Source organism: Gadus chalcogrammus, unplaced genomic scaffold (genome assembly GCF_026213295.1).
Source record: "Gadus chalcogrammus isolate NIFS_2021 unplaced genomic scaffold, NIFS_Gcha_1.0 GACHA088, whole genome shotgun sequence".
In the NCBI taxonomy this organism is placed as follows: Eukaryota; Metazoa; Chordata; class Actinopteri; order Gadiformes; family Gadidae; genus Gadus; species Gadus chalcogrammus.
In genome coordinates, this window is record NW_026613523.1 from 152501 (window position 1) to 169136 (window position 16636).

A 16636-nucleotide genomic window follows, 5' to 3' on the forward strand; every position below is an offset into this window, starting at 1 on the left:
TCGATACTGGTATAAATCTGCTATCAGAAGAACCACCAACCTCCAGGAAATAGACACAACCCAATTTACATAAAGCTGAAATATAAGGTTAAAATAATATGCAACAGATCTCTGTAGGTTCACAATGTGTGTGTGTGTGTGTGTGTGTGTGTGTGTGTGTGTGTGTGTGTGTGTGTGTGTGTGTGTGTGTGTGTGTGTGTGTGTGTGTGTGTGTGTGTGTCTACAGACCAGATGCAGAGAATGGGGAAAAGATGTCCACCCCTCCTCCTTGGTCACTTGGTACGACCCGGCAACACACTTTCTCCCAGAAGTCCCTGGTGTCGGGGACCAGCACACTGCGCTCTGATAGGCTGACACTTAGAAGGTCAAAGGTCAAAAGGTAAAGGTGAGGGAGGGTGAGAGAGGGAGGGACGGGGGAGAGAGGGAGAGAAAGGGAGGGAGACGGGGTTGGAGAGAGAGGAAGGGAGAGGGGAGGAGGGGGAGGGAGAGGGAGAGGGAGAGGGAGAGGGAGAGGGAGAGGGAGAGGGAGAGAGAGAGAGAGATGAAGGGTCCTCATTAGACTTGAAAACCAACCTGGGGCTGGGGGGGGCGTACGCTCACTCTGATCCAGTGTCGTCCAATCACAGGGAGAGGGTTGGGCTCACAGAGGGAATATTGCATTGGGAATCGGGAAGAGAGTGTGTGTAAGTTGTGTGTGAGAAAGAGTGCGTGTGATCATGTTTGTGTGTGTGTGATGAGCGTGTGAGTGAGTGAGTGAGTGAGAGGATTTAAACAGTTATTGCTCAGAGGTGGTGTGATTGAGAGGAGGGATATGGCTGTTTTAGTGATGTGGTTGACATGGTGTGAATGATTGCAACTGTTTGTTCGTCTGAATTCATCATTCTCCGTTCGCAAACAACATGAAAAATTATTACTATTGTAAAATGACGACTTTTTACTCTGAAAAGTGACTTTCTGCCAGGATGAGTGAAACGTAAATGTACTTATCCCAGGACCAAGGCCTCATAAAAAAGGTTTCTGTTGACACACACACACACTCACACACACACACACACACACACACACACACACACACACACACACACACACACACACACACACACACACACACACACACACACACACACACACACACACACACACACACACCTTTGCTGTTCTGCAAGCTGTGATGGACACTTGCAGACTAAAACTATTCTCAATTCAGTCCATACACATTTTATCAAAATTAAAATATCTAAAAGCCAGGGCAACATGTTTGTGATCGCTGTATGGCTCCGTTGGGGGAAACTGGAATAACAACAATCTTCATTTCCTCTTTTGCACCGCTGCGTCTCCAGATACGTGTGTGTGTGTGTGTGTGTGTGTGTGTGTGTGTGTGTGTGTGTGTGTGTGTGTGTGTGTGTGTGTGTGTGTGTGCGTGTGCGCGTGCGTGTGTGTGCGTAGTCTTGTGTTTTTTTCCATGTCATCAGAAATTATTGAGTGTATTTCACAATATTTTCTCAGCCAGGGCAACATGTCTGTATTTGGGGGGATGGCTCTGTGGGGGAAACTCCCCGGCCGTCCGAGCAGCCTTGAAACACCACATCCCCATCAGGTCAAACAGGTTAGAACGCCCTGGACCAGAGATCTGAAGGGCTTTGCGGGCCGCTTCTTAAAGGACGCCCCCTGACCCTAGCCCCCCAAAGGGCAGGGAAACCCCCCCTAATGTCAGGGAACCTGGAGAATAAACCCAGAAGAGGGGTCCCTCTCCAGGGATGGTAGGAGTGCAATAGGAGACGTAATAATGTGCAGACGTAATGATAGCATAACAAGTGCTATCTGAGAGATATGCTCTATCCATCGCTATCTCTAGTCTTTATAGTGCAACACTTAAAAGCTGTTGCTGTAGTTATTTCATGATTTTGTTTATGTGTAGTTATAGGATTCTTTAAGGGGAGAGAGAGAGAGAGAGAGAGAGAGAGAGAGAGAGAGAGAGAGAGAGAGAGAGAGAGAGAGAGAGTTCTCATTAGACTTGAAAACCAATGTGGGGCTGGGGGAGGCGGCACACCTGTTGCTCGTTGACCAATCAGTGGTCAGCAGGTTAAGGTACGCTCTCTCTGATCCACAGTGTCGTCCAATCACAGGGAGAGGGTTGGGCTCACAGAGGGAAGATTGCATTGGGGATCGGGATTGGGAAGAGTGTTTTTGTAAGTTGTGTGTGAGAAAAAGAGTGTGTGAGCGTGTTGGTTATTGTGCGTTGAGCATGTGAGTGAGTGAGTGAGTGAGAGGATTTAAACAGTTACTTCTCGGAGGTGGTGTGATTAAGAGGAAGGATATGGCTATTTTAGTGATGTGGTTGACATAGTGTGAATTATTGCAACTGTTCGTATGAATTCTGCATTCTCCGTTCGCAAACCACATGAACAATTATCACTATTTTAAAATGACGCATTTTTACTTGGAAAAGTGACTTTTGTGCCTGGACAAGTGAAAGGTAAATGTACTTATCCGAGGGACAAGGCCTCACGAAGAAGTTAATGTTGACACACACACACACACACACACACACATACACGATGCAAAGGAATTGGCTCCTACAGTCATACATATAAGTTTTTCATTAGCTCATCTTACAACTGGGCTCAATAGTCAGTGATATTACTTAATCAGTTACTTCAGGTGATCTTATAACTGGGTCATATTGTCAGAGATATTAGTTATTCATTGACTTGCTGTTATGGGGTTATTGAACAGCTAGGGCCTTTAGTAAAGACTGGAACCACAAAGAGGGGACATAAAGTGAATAACAAAGAGGTTATCACTTTACTTTACTTAACTAATTAAGTTAGTGTTAAAGTTCAACCTTAAAGCTTCTCCACACAGAGCAGCTGCTGGAGCTCAAGTTGAATTAGTCTCTAAAGCGCCACCCAGTGGACAAAGATGGGACTAGTAATGATAGGACTTATGAAAACCAAACTTACGTTTAGACACACTGATTGAGACTCCACTGTTGTGTGTGTGGTCATATCCTCCCTCCACACACTGATGAAGAGGTGGTGGAGACTCCACTGTTGTGTGTGTGGTCATATCCTCCCTACACACACTGATGAAGAGGTGATGGAGACTCCACTGTTGTGTGTGTGGTCATATCCTCCCTCCACACACTGATGAAGAGGTGATGGAGACTCCACTGTTGTGTGTGTGGTCATATCCTCCCTCCACACACTGATGAAGAGGTGATGGAGACTCCACTGTTGTGTGTGTGGTCATATCCTCCCTCCACACACTGATGAAGAGGTGATGGAGACTCCACTGTTGTGTGTGTGGTGATATCCTCCCTCCACACACTGATGAAGAGGTGATGGAGACTCCACTGTTGTGTGTGTGGTCATATCCTCCCTCCGCACACTGATGAAGAGGTGATGGAGACTCCACTGTTGTGTGTGTGGTCATATCCTCCCTCCACACACTGATGAAGAGGTGATGGAGACTCCACTGTTGTGTGTGTGGTCATATCCTCCCTCCACACACTGATGAAGAGGTGGTGGAGACTCCACTGTTGTGTGTGCTAATATCCTCCCTCCACACACTGATGGGCAACCTGGATGGTGTTACATCCAGAGCTATATATATACTATACAGACTATATACCGGTAGATGTACAGATATATAGTGTGTGTATCAGTGGCGTGCACACATAGACACTAGGTGGTGCTAACGCACCAGGACTTTTGCCCTTTATCAACGAAAATGCCCTTTTGAAACATTATTTTTTTTTTTTATATCATTAACATTTTACTGAGGCCGGTTTTGAAATTATCTTTTAAAAACCTAAGCGATTAAAAACGACTGAAACAATGGCAAGGCAAGGCAAGGCAAGGCAACTTTATTTATATAGCACTTTTCATACACAAGGCAGACTCAAAGTGCTTCACATATAAACATTGTTATACAATAAAATAAAATAATAGATAAGTAAAAGAAAACATATGCAAAGAAATGAGTAAAATAGAAAGTGCAATGTATTTAAGATCAGATCAACAGTCTCTCTGGTATCCGCGTCGGGACTCCAACCCGACCTAAAAGGAACTTGGTACTTTCTCTGGGACTCCAACCCGGATTCTAGTAACCCTTATCCTTTCTCTCTGGTATCAGATCATGTATCTTTCTGGTAAAAATAGAAAATTTAATTGAAAGTTAAAAAGGCTTTTTAGTAAGTAAAATTGAAAGTGCAATGTATTTAAGAAAGTGAGAAAATGTAATTGAAAGTTAAAAAGGCATTTTAGTAAAATAAAGGTAAAGTATTTAAGATTTAGCAGAAAGCTAAAGCAAACATAAAAGTCTTCAATCTTGTTTTGAAGGTGCTCAGAGTTGGGGCAAGTCTTAAATCCTCAGGGAGTTTATTCCAGCTATTTGTTGCATAGTAACTAAATCCTGCTTTCCCATGTTTCGTGTTTACTCTGGGGATAATTAACAGATTGGTCTCAGAAGATCTTAGTGTTCTAGAAGGCTTATGTAGTGGAAGCATATCAGTTAAATATTTTGGGCCTGAACCATGTAGGGATTTATAGGTTAGCAACATGATTTTAAAATCAATTCTCTGACCTACAGGAAGCCAATGTAACGATTTAAGAATTGGTGTAATATGTTCAAATTTTTTGGTCTTTGTTAAAACTCTAGCAGCAGCATTCTGAACAAGCTGAAGCTTCCTTAGAGTTTGTTTTGGGAGACCTGTAAGGAGACCATTGCAGTAATCAAGCTTACTAGTGATAAAGGCATGTACAAGTTTTTGTAAGTCTTCGGTGGACATGAGCCCTCTAAGTCTTGCTACATTTTTAAGGTGATAATATGCAGATTTTGTAACTGATTTGATGTGACTTTCGAAATGTAAATCAGAATCCATGATAACCCCTAGATTTCTGGCTTTGATTGAGGTTTTCAGGGACAGAGAGTGAAGGTGTTGGGTTACTTTAAGCCTTTCCGTTTTAGCACCAAATACAATTATCTCTGTTTTATCCTCATTTAGCTGAAGGAAATTTCGGCACATCCAGTCTTTCACTTGCTCAATGCACTGGCACAGCAGATCTATGGGCCGATAGTCATTTGGTGATAGCGATACATAGATTTGCGTGTCATCAGCATAGCAATGATGGTCAATATTGTTATTATGCATGATTTGCCCTAGTGGGAGCATGTAGATGTTGAATAAAGAGGGTCCTAAGATCGAACCTTGTGGGACTCCACACATCACGTTGGTTGATTCTGATACAAAGTCGCCGATGGAAACAAAGTAGTTCCTATTTTGTAGGTAGGATCTGAACCAATTTAAGACTGTGCCTGAAAGCCCCACCCAGTTTTCTAACCTGTCCAAAAGTATTTTATGGTCTACAGTGTCGAATGCAGCACTGAGGTCTAGTAGCATTAGTATTGAGGTTTTGCCAGAGTCTGTGTTAAGACGGATGTCGTTTACAACTTTAATGAGGGCGGTCTCAGTGCTGTGCAGGGGTCGAAATCCTGATTGGAAGGTGTCATAACAACCAGTTGATTCCAGGAAGTGATTAAGTTGCTGGAGGACAACTTTCTCAATGATTTTACTTATGAAGGGCAGATTTGATATTGGTCTGTAGTTGTTAATAATAGAGGTATCTAGGCTCCGCTTTTTTAAAAGGGGTTTAATAACTGCAGTTTTCAGGGCTTTTGGGAAGTTGCCTGACTGGAGAGAGTTGTTAACTATCTGCAATATGTCTATTGCTAGGCAGTCAAAAACATTCTCAAAGAGGTTGGTAGGTAAAGAATCAAGGCAACAGGTGGATGGCTTTAGTTGCGTAACAGTTTCCACAAGAGTTTTAGAGTCAATAACATTAAAGCATGCCATCCCTGCCACGTTACTTTTGCCTGAACAGGGTGGTAGTCCAACATTTTTGTTTGAAGTGGAGATATTGATGGCGCGTCTGATGCCTTCAATTTTATCAGTATAAAAAGCTGCAAACTCACTGCATTTCTGCGTGGAATGGAGATCAGGTGGAATTTGTGTTGGGGGGGTTGGTCAGTCTGTCAACAGTTGCAAATAGGGTTTTTGCATTATTATTATTGGATTTAATGATATTGGAGAAAAATGTTTCTCTAGCACTTTTTAAGTCTGAATTGTAGGCACAGAGGCTCTCTTTGTAGATATCATGGTGAATATGAAGTTTTGTTTTACGCCAGATGCGTTCAACCTTCCTGCATTCTTTTTTCTGTGCTGTTACAGAAGCAGCTTTTCTCCAGGGTGCCTTTTGCTTTCCAGAAATCGTTTTAACCTTATAAGGTGCAATGACATCCATGACTTTCAAAATTTTCAAATTAAAGTTTTCTACAAGATCATCAGCAGAACATGGGTTGAGAGGTGGTAGTAAGGAGATGGCCTTTCTAAAAAGTACATACGATTCTTCATTGATATACCGTTTTTTGACAGTATTTGATTTTGTCTGTATGTCGGGAATAAAAGATATATTAAAGAAAACACAAAAGTGGTCAGACAAGGAAGGATCAGTCACAGAGAGATCAGAAACATTGAGGCCCTTTGTGATAACCAGGTCTAGAGTGTGGCCCTTACAATGAGTAGTCTCTTTCACATGTTGGGACAGTTCAAATGTGTCCAAAATGGTACAAAGTTTTTTTGCACACTTGTCATTCAAATCATCAGTATGAAAATTGAAGTCACCAGTTATAACTAGACAGTCAAATTCTGTGGAGATGCTAGACAATAATTCTGTGAATTCATCGAAAAAATTTGCAGAGTATGTGGGTGGCCTGTAAATAATTAATAGGAGAACTCTGGGGGAGCATTTCAATACAGCACAAAGGTATTCGAATGATGGAAAATCACCAAATAACATCTGTTTCCCCTGAAAATCATTTTTAAATATAACAGCAACCCCTCCACCTCTTTTTCCAGATCTACATGCATCAAAAAAGTTATAGTTGGGAGGAGCTGTCTCTATCAGAACGGTTGCACTGTTATTTTGTTCCAGCCATGTTTCAGTTAAAAACATAAAATCCAGATTAGAGGTGGTAATAAAATCATTAACTAAAAATGATTTGTTATTAAGAGACCTAACATTAAGTAGACCCATCCTGATGGTGTTGTTGATAGGCTTTAAGGTTGTTTTTGGTTTGGACGTGGCCCAAAAATGAGCCACGTCCCCCTTGCACAGACCAGACTCAATTCTCTTCCTTTGTCACGTGCACTCGCGCTGGCACGCGCAGGGCACCACATGCGCTTCAGTAAACAGAAGCGTCTCCAGCATAGCAGGCACGGTCGCAGACAGGCATCTTCTCCCGTGTTCCCACCAGCCAGGTAACATACAGATCAAGTAAAATCGTATAGTTTGCCCTCTAAGCCCAACGTGTAGCCTAATCATTTTGTTGTGCAGTAAAATGTCTCGTACAGCAACAAACCACTAAGCATTTTTAGCCGACTGGTCACCTGATAAAGTTTTACGCTGTATAGCCCAATGACAGATAACGCAAGGACGACCATAGGCTTATTAGGCTACAAATTATTTCGGTAGAGTTTGCAATTGCAAATCTGCAAATGTGTTAGGACGAACATTTTCTGTTGTATAGGTTTTGTCAGGCAACATAAATTAACACATTTATTTGTTTTGACCAAGAAGTGGAGGGTGAACAGAAGACAGTGGAGGGCAAAGTGAAGTTTATCTACTTCGCCGAGATGTCTAGAGTTCATCTTGGGACTTAATAATGACTGTATATAGTTAATATAGGATGTGGATTTTATCTGTTGGTGGTGTGACTTTTTTCTATAGGAAACTCACGTGTAGAGAATGATACAAATAAAAGTAAAATTTCATTCAACATGTGCCTGTAACTTTTTTATAATAAGGTGTTCCGCGTGCGCTAAAAAGTGCCCTTCCCTTCCCCCCTGAGCACCTGCCCCCCAAAATGTCTGTGCACGCCACTGGTGTGTATATATATATATCAAATAAATGATTGTGATGTAAGTGTTTGATTGGCTAATTTCATTTGATGCCTCAAATAGTGACTTAAATAGGCCTATTTCCTTTACCGTAAAAGAACAGGGGTGTTTCTAAGTTTCATTAACATCCGGGGAAATGAAAATGCCAAAATTATTTGTATGTATTATTTTGCATGCACATTTTTTAATAATGCTTTCCCTAAATAAACAAAATACACCGTTTATTATAGCTTTAAATAGCTGCCTGACTGCTGTGCTGCTCATCCCCAAACATCTTAAGTTCCATTCAAGTTATTTCAGAGTAAAATGAATACAAGTGAGACAGACCTTACACACGCACACACAGAGATCTGACTGGGGATAGGAGAGGTTAATTCACTTGAGGTGGTAATAGTCAGGTGGCTTAGCAAAAAAATGGGGACACGGCGGACAAAAGCACCACATTTTTTCCACATGCTCTCCATCACTATACCTTTCAATTTAGAGGGGGTTCCACTTAATCAAGATGGTGGAAGGCGGCCATCTTGGATTTCCAAGATTTTCGCATGTAAAACATATAAATGTCAATAAATCAGCTTCCAAGTCACTTAGAAGGTCAATCTTGGTGTCAAAATGTACATTTCCTGGGTCAATGAATGCAGTAAAGATGTTAGGAATATCAGTAAGTGATGTTTTACCAACAGTAGATCAAGATGGTGGAAGGCGGCCATCTTGGATTTACAAAACGTCTGCTATAAATGCTAATAAATCAGCTTCCAAGCCACTGTGAAGGTCAATCTTGGTGTCAAAATATACATTTTCTTGGTCAATGAATGCAATAAAGGTATTGAGAATATCATTAGATAATTATTTATGCCAAAAATATATTAATATATTAATTCTGGACACATAATATAAAGGTAAACTGAACTTTAATGTTACACAAAGAGGGGAAACAGTGGTGCACAAAAAATAACAAACCCCTTCCCTAAAATAATTTCCCTTTGTGATAAAAAATCATCGTGCATCGTCCTGTATTGTGCTCAGCCTGTGTCCAACAGCATGCAGGGGAGAGAGAGAAGCGGAACCAGTACATCAGTCCCCCCCTGGAATTTCATTTACCTTCCCCCCCCCCCCAAAACCAACCCTCCTTTCTTATTAGTTTGCTAGTGTATATAGTTGGTGTAACATTTGCAACTGCAAAGGCCTGTGCAATTCCACTGTGCTTTTTTGCATGAGCACCTTGCCGTACAGTCCTTTATACAACTGCATTTGATTAGTTCACTGCAGGCTTTTGAAGCGATTGGCAAGGTGCTCCACACAGGAAGCCAGGCCTGGCTGTCTACATCCAGTGTCCATCCCCATCCTTCAGGGCTGGTTATTGGCTGCTGGGTTTTTTCGGATGTTGACCAGATCCCAGACTGGTAAGTGACTCTTTTCACGTGTTGGATCAGTGCTCCTTGGGTTGGTGGAATATGTTCCATTGCCTTGGTCTTCTGGCAGAACAACTCTCTTCTTGCACCATTCACTGATTCCAATTCACTCGTCTTGTCATAAAGAACAACAGTGAAGCGCTCCAGACATCGGAAGTGTTGGGCATCTATGGTCACAGCAGTGTGCGGATTTGCTGCTATGTAGTTGAAGGCCTGTGTGACCTCTGGGTAGGAGTTCCAAGCAATCCATGCTGACTTCTTCCCCTTCCCACAGAATGCTGAGGTTGTGTCACAGCCTGTGTAGCAGTGGAAGACTGGAAGAGCGGTTGATTTGTCCTTTCCCAGAGCGTGGCTGATGGTATTTACATGCAGATAGGTGTAGTTCTTGCCAGTGCCAAAAGCAATCCAGATGTTTGCAGCTGGATACTGGGTGAGCAGGGCATGGAACTTGCCAATGAGGATCACAACAACATCTGTATCCACAGTGCGCACCAAGCAGGTAGAAGAGCCATGCTCCAGGGCATCAAGCAGGTGGATCAGTATCCTAGTATCGGCCTCTTCATGGTTGCATGGCAGCATGGAGTGGCTGTGGTCTGTGCCGACCACTCTGGTTCCAGAGGTAATGAAGACCAGCTTCCCCCCTGGCCACACAGTGGACTCAATCTTCCCTGAGATAAAGGTGAAGAGTTCCTCCTTGTTCTTAGGGGCACGCAGGAAATCTGGCCAATTCCCCGGCAGCTTGTTCTGACCAGACACCTTCCGTCGTATCCCTTTGCCTCGCTTCTCCCTGGTTGACTCTTTTAGACTGCTGGAGAAGTAAGTATCCCAGACGACGTCAACTCTTTTAGAGGTCCACAAGTGTTTCATGATGTGGGGAATAAAGACACAGCTGGCATATTCTTCAAACGTGATTCCACATGGCGGACAGTGTTGACCACAGACCCGTCAATCACATTCCGTGTGTCCAGCGTAAGTAGCTCTGGGGTGTTGTCTAGGAATGGATTGCTCATCCCACTGATGGTGGTCACCAGAGTGAGGGCTTGGCCTTTGAATATCTTCTGTGTGGACAGTCCTTCTTCGTGATGTTGTTGTTTCTAATTGTAACTAAGATAATTGTCAACTAATTTGACTAATTGTGTAAATAGCATGCAAAAAAAATTATCTACTGTTGGTAAAACATCACTTACTGATATTCCTAACATCTTTACTGCATTCATTGACCCAGCAAATGTACATTTTGACACCAAGATTGACCTTCTAAGTGACTTGGATGCTGATATATTGACATTTATAGGTTTTACATGCGAAAATCTTGGAAATCCAAGATGGCCGCCTTCCACCATCTTGATTAAGTGGAACCCCCTCTAAATTGAAAGGTATGGTGATGGAGAACCTGTGGAAAAAATTTGGTGCTTTTGTCCGCCGTGTCCCCATTTTTCTCAAATCTGGTCCTAAGCCGCCTGACTATAAACAGGTAATATTTTTAAACTGTTCATTCTCTTGCCAGATGGACTATCTAGGCTAGGCTACTTATAAATATTTGTATTTTTTTTTTTTTTTCACCCAGAAATTATATTCAGGGCTAATTAAATAACATCCGGGGCTTTAGCCCCGAATAAAACAGCATAGTGACGCCAATGGGTTCTGGGTTCAGGGTCTGTGTTTAGGATATCTGTGTTTAGGTTCTGGGTTCAGGGTCTTATCGACCAGGTAAACACCCGTCCTGCTGTCCTCTGAGCTCCAAGAACCGCACCAAGTTCCAGGTGGTTAATTACCTCAGACCTCGTTCGCTGAATACATTCATGATCCAAAATCTGACGGCAGCTGACCTCAGATCTGGTGAACTGGGCTTTTATTTCATTCACTTCATACGTTTCGACCAATCCTGTTGCTGGAGGCAGAGTTATTTGCAGACAAACTACACCTGGGGCCTGTACTACGAAGCTCGATTAGAGGGTTAGCGAGGTATGTTGAGCGCAAAGCCTGGGTTAGCTGGACCACTAAAGTCGATCTCTTATAGCGTCGCTGTATCACCATGGTGACTTATGCTCGCAACCAAACCTGGTTGGGAGCAGCTTTTCAGCTTAGTCTACCCGGAGATCCAATAGTATCTGTCTGCGTCCTGCAAGACGGAGGCGTAACTTGTACTAGGAGGCGTAACTTGTTCTTTTCTAAACCGCGGTCCACGCGAGATCTTTCTCTTTTCGCGGTAAACAAAAAGCGTTGTAAATCACGGTTCACACAAGATCTTCATTGAAGTCAGGTCTTAAACATGAACATATCTGTTGTAACTCTGCCTTTGTAACTATGACTTTGTATTCTATCAGGCCATGAGCGCGGAAGAGCCAGACCCCAAGGTCAGTTTTCTTTGTTATCATCAAATAAGGTTTCTAGTGCAAAAGATTCTGAAAATGCAAACAAGTTTGTGTTGTCTGTTTCAGTCTTTGAGCAGGTTTTGCGCCTGGGCACGCCAATCCGGGGCAGAAAGTCATCTACCATTATAGAATGACTATCAGAAAGCCCAGTTTAAATGTATTGTTTATTAGTTGTAGTTAGCCTACTAATCCCCCGTCTATAGCCAGGAAGGCTTGCAGACACACCCTCAACATATTCCCAAACATACCTTTTGGATATTTGAGGCTTTGTCTATCTAATTATTTGACTTTATGATGAAAGCTGCTTTCTAAGGTGCTAGCTATGCTTACATTACTTTACGACCTGCCACATTTGAGATGAACACGTTTGAGATGCACACTGAACGGTCACTTAATACTCAGGCTAGTAGATGTTGCTTGCTTCTTTCTGCCCCGAGTTTGCACAGTGCAACAGTGATGACGTACCTGAGAAATCCATGTATGAAGACCGGCAAATATATATAAAATGAAGGCTTGTAATGTGAACGCCATAATATGAAGGCTTTCTCATAACTATCCTCCTGTTAGTGGCATTGTTCTTGTCTTGTTTCTATCAGTAATATTTAGTTTAATTCATTGTTTTCTATCTCATGCAGGACCTTGAAAACATGCAGCAAGCGATCAATAACAATATGTATTCAATACAATTATTTGAATTATTAAACTGCTGTCTTTAATTATTTAATTATTTATCTGCTGTCTTTTTGTTAAAGGTATTAAGGGATTAAGTAGGCTAAACTTAAGCAGGTTCCCCACGTTAAACTGCTATATGCATTACATGTCATTGTAAAATTGTAATAGGCTTCTTTTCTTAAATGCATATTACTCAGGGATGTCGGTTTCACGTAAGGCTATGATTAAGCTAATCAAGAGCATATCAAGATTAAGCTAATCAAGAGCATATTTTTAAATGGGCGGGTCGGGTGCATTATTTTTATATAAGGCCTAATATTTGAGGTCCGAGTTGCGGTCATTTATGTACCCGCGCACCACTGCTACATACAGATCACTTCCGCGATTTAGAAAAGTACTAGACACGCCTCCGACTACAAGCTACGCCTCCGACTACAAGTTACGCCTCCTACTACAAGTTACGCCTCCTCCTACTACAAGTTACGCCTCCTCCTACTACAAGTTACGCCTCCTACTACAAGTTACGCCTCCTCCTACTACAAGTTACGCCTCCTCCGACTACAAGTTACGCCTCCTACTACAAGTTACGCCTCCGACTACAAGTTACGCCTCCTACTACAAGTTACGCCTCCTCCGACTACAAGTTACGCCTCCTACTACAAGTTACGCCTCCTCCTACTACAAGTTACGCCTCCTACTACAAGTTCCGCCTCCTACTACAAGTTACGCCTCCGACTACAAGTTACGCCTCCTCCGACTACAAGTTACGCCTCCGACTACAAGTTACGCCTCCTACTACAAGTTGCGCTTCCTCCGACTACAAGTTACGCCTCCTCCTACTACAAGTTACGCCTCCTACTACAAGTTACGCCTCCGACTACAAGTTACGCCTCCTCCTACTACAAGTTACGCCTCCTCCGACTACAAGTTACGCCTCCTCCGACTACAAGTTACGCCTCCGACTACAAGTTACGCCTCCTACTACAAGTTGCGCCTCCTCCGACTACAAGTTACGCCTCCTCCTACTACAAGTTACGCCTCCTCCTACTACAAGTTACGCCTCCGACTACAAGTTACGCCTCCGACTACAAGTTACGCCTCCTACTACAAGTTACGCCTCCTACTACAAGTTACGCCTCCTCCGACTACAAGTTACGCCTCCTACTACAAGTTACGCCTCCTACTACAAGTTGCGCCTCCTCCGACTACAATTTACGCCTCCTCCTACTACAAGTTACGCCTCCTCCGACTACAAGTTACGCCTCCTACTACAAGTTACTCCTCCTACTACAAGTTACGCCTCCTCCGACTACAAGTTACGCCTCCTCCGACTACAAGTTACGCCTCCTCCGACTACAAGTTACGCCTCCGACTACAAGTTACGCCTCCGACTACATGTTACGCCTCCGACTACAAGTTACGCCTCCTACTACAAGTTACTCCTCCGACTACATGTTACGCCTCCTAGTGCAAGTTACGCCTCCTCCTACTACAAGTTACGCCTCCTCCTACTACAAGTTACGCCTCCTACTACAAGTTACGCCTCCTACTACAAGTTACGCCTCCTCCTACTACAAGTTACGCCTCCTACTACAAGTTACGCCTCCTCCTACTACAAGTTACGCCTCCTACTACAAGTTACGCCTCCTAGTGCAAGTTACGCCTCCTCCTACTAAACAAAAAGCGTTGTAAATCACGGTTCACACGAGATCTTCATTGAAGTCAGGTCTTAAACATGAACATATCTGTTGTAACTCTGCCTTTGTAACTATGACTTTGTATTCTATCAGGCCATGAGCGCGGAAGAGCCAGACCCCAAGGTCAGTCTTCTTTGTTATCTTCAAATAAGGTTTCTAGTGCAAAAGATTCTGAAAATGCAAACAAGTTTGTGTTGTCTGTTTCAGTCTTTGAGCAGGTTTTGCGCCTGGGCACGCCAATCCGGGGCAGAAAATCATCTACCATTATAGAATGACTATCAGAAAGCCCAGTTTAAATGTATTGTTTATTAGTTGTAGTTAGCCTACTAATCCCCCGTCTATAGCCAGGAAGGCTTGCAGACACACCCTCAACATATTCCCAAACATACCTTTTGGATATTTGAGGCTTTGTCTATCTAATTATTTGACTTTATGATAAAAGCTGCTTTCTAAGGTGCTAGCTATGCTTACATTACTTTACGACCTGCCACATTTGAGATGAACACGTTTGAGATGCACACTGAACAGTCACTTAATACTCAGGCTAGTAGATGTTGCTTGCTTCTTTCTGCCCCGAGTTTGCACAGTGCAACAGTGATGACGTACCTGAGAAATCCATGTATGAAGACCGGCAAATATATATAAAATGAAGGCTTGTAATGTGAACGCCATAATATGAAGGCTTTCTCATAACTATCCTCCTGTTAGTGGCATTGTTCTTGTCTTGTTTCTATCAGTAATATTTAGTTTAATTCATTGTTTTCTATCTCATGCAGGACCTTGAAAACATGCAGCAAGCGATCAATAACAATATGTATTCAATACAATTATTTGAATTATTAAACTGCTGTCTTTAATTATTTAATTATTTATCTGCTGTCTTTTTGTTAAAGGTATTAAGGGATTAAGTAGGCTAAACTTAAGCAGGTTCCCCACGTTAAACTGCTATATGCATTACATGTCATTGTAAAATTGTAATAGGCTTCTTTTCTTAAATGCATATTACTCAGGGATGTCGGTTTCACGTAAGGCTATGATTAAGCTAATCAAGAGCATATCAAGATTAAGCTAATCAAGAGCATATTTTTAAATGGGCGGGTCGGGTGCATTATTTTTATATAAGGCCTAATATTTGAGGTCCGAGTTGCGGTCATTTATGTACCCGCGCACCACTGCTACATACAGATCACTTCCGCGATTTAGAAAAGTACTAGACACGCCTCCGACTACAAGCTACGCCTCCGACTACAAGTTACGCCTCCGACTACAAGTTACGCCTCCGACTACAAGTTACGCCTCCTACTACAAGTTACGCCTCCTCCTACTACAAGTTACGCCTCCTCCTACTACAAGTTATGCCTCCTACTACAAGTTACGCCTCCTCCTACTACAAGTTACGCCTCCTCCGACTACAAGTTACGCCTCCTACTACAAGTTACGCCTCCGACTACAAGTTACGCCTCCGACTACAAGTTACGCCTCCTACTACAAGTTACGCCTCCTCCTACTACAAGTTACGCCTCCTCCTACTACAAGTTACGCCTCCTACTACAAGTTACGCCTCCTCCTACTACAAGTTACGCCTCCTCCGACTACAAGTTACGCCTCCTACTACAAGTTACGCCGCCGACTACAAGTTACGCCTCCGACTACAAGTTACGCCTCCTACTACAAGTTACGCCTCCTCCTACTACGAGTTACGCCTCCTCCTACTACAAGTTACGCCTCCTACTACAAGTTACGCCTCCTACTACAAGTTACGCCTCCGACTACAAGTTACGCCTCCTCCGACTACAAGTTACGCCTCCTCCGACTGCAAGTTACGCCTCCGACTACAAGTTACGCCTCCTACTACAAGTTGCGCCTCCTCCGACTACAAGTTACGCCTCCTCCTACTACAAGTTACGCCTCCTCCTACTACAAGTTACGCCTCCGACTACAAGTTACGCCTCCGACTACAAGTTACGCCTCCTACTACAAGTTACGCCTCCTACTACAAGTTACGCCTCCTCCGACTACAAGTTACGCCTCCTACTACAAGTTACGCCTCCTACTACAAGTTGCGCCTCCTCCGACTACAAGTTACGCCTCCTCCTACTACAAGTTACGCCTCCTCCGACTACAAGTTACGCCTCCTACTACAAGTTACTCCTCCTACTGCAAGTTACTCCTCCTACTACAAGTTACGCCTCCTACTACAAGTTACGCCTCCTCCGACTACAAGTTACGCCTCCTCCGACTACAAGTTACGCCTCCTCCGACTACAAGTTACGCCTCCGACTACAAGTTACGCCTCCGACTACATGTTACGCCTCCGACTACAAGTTACGCCTCCTACTACAAGTTACTCCTCCGACTACATGTTACGCCTCCTCCTACTACAAGTTACGCCTCCTACTACAAGTTACGCCTCCTCCTACTACAAGTTACGCCTCCTACTACAAGTTACGCCTCCTAGTGCAAGTTACGCCTCCTCCTACTACAAGTTACGCCTCCTACTACAAGTTACGCCTCCTACTA

General features: G+C 43.2%; 1 protein-coding gene across 2 annotated transcripts in view; it reads right to left on the bottom strand.

The window, feature by feature from the left end:
• Positions 1-16636, bottom strand: part of LOC130378554 (uncharacterized) — a 54251-nt gene that overhangs the window by 5229 nt on the left and 32386 nt on the right. For both annotated transcript variants that reach the window (XM_056585292.1, XM_056585291.1), the window contains exon 6: positions 229-356. The gene's annotated coding sequence lies outside the window, so the exon portion shown is untranslated. The remainder of the gene's footprint in view (positions 1-228; positions 357-16636) is intronic.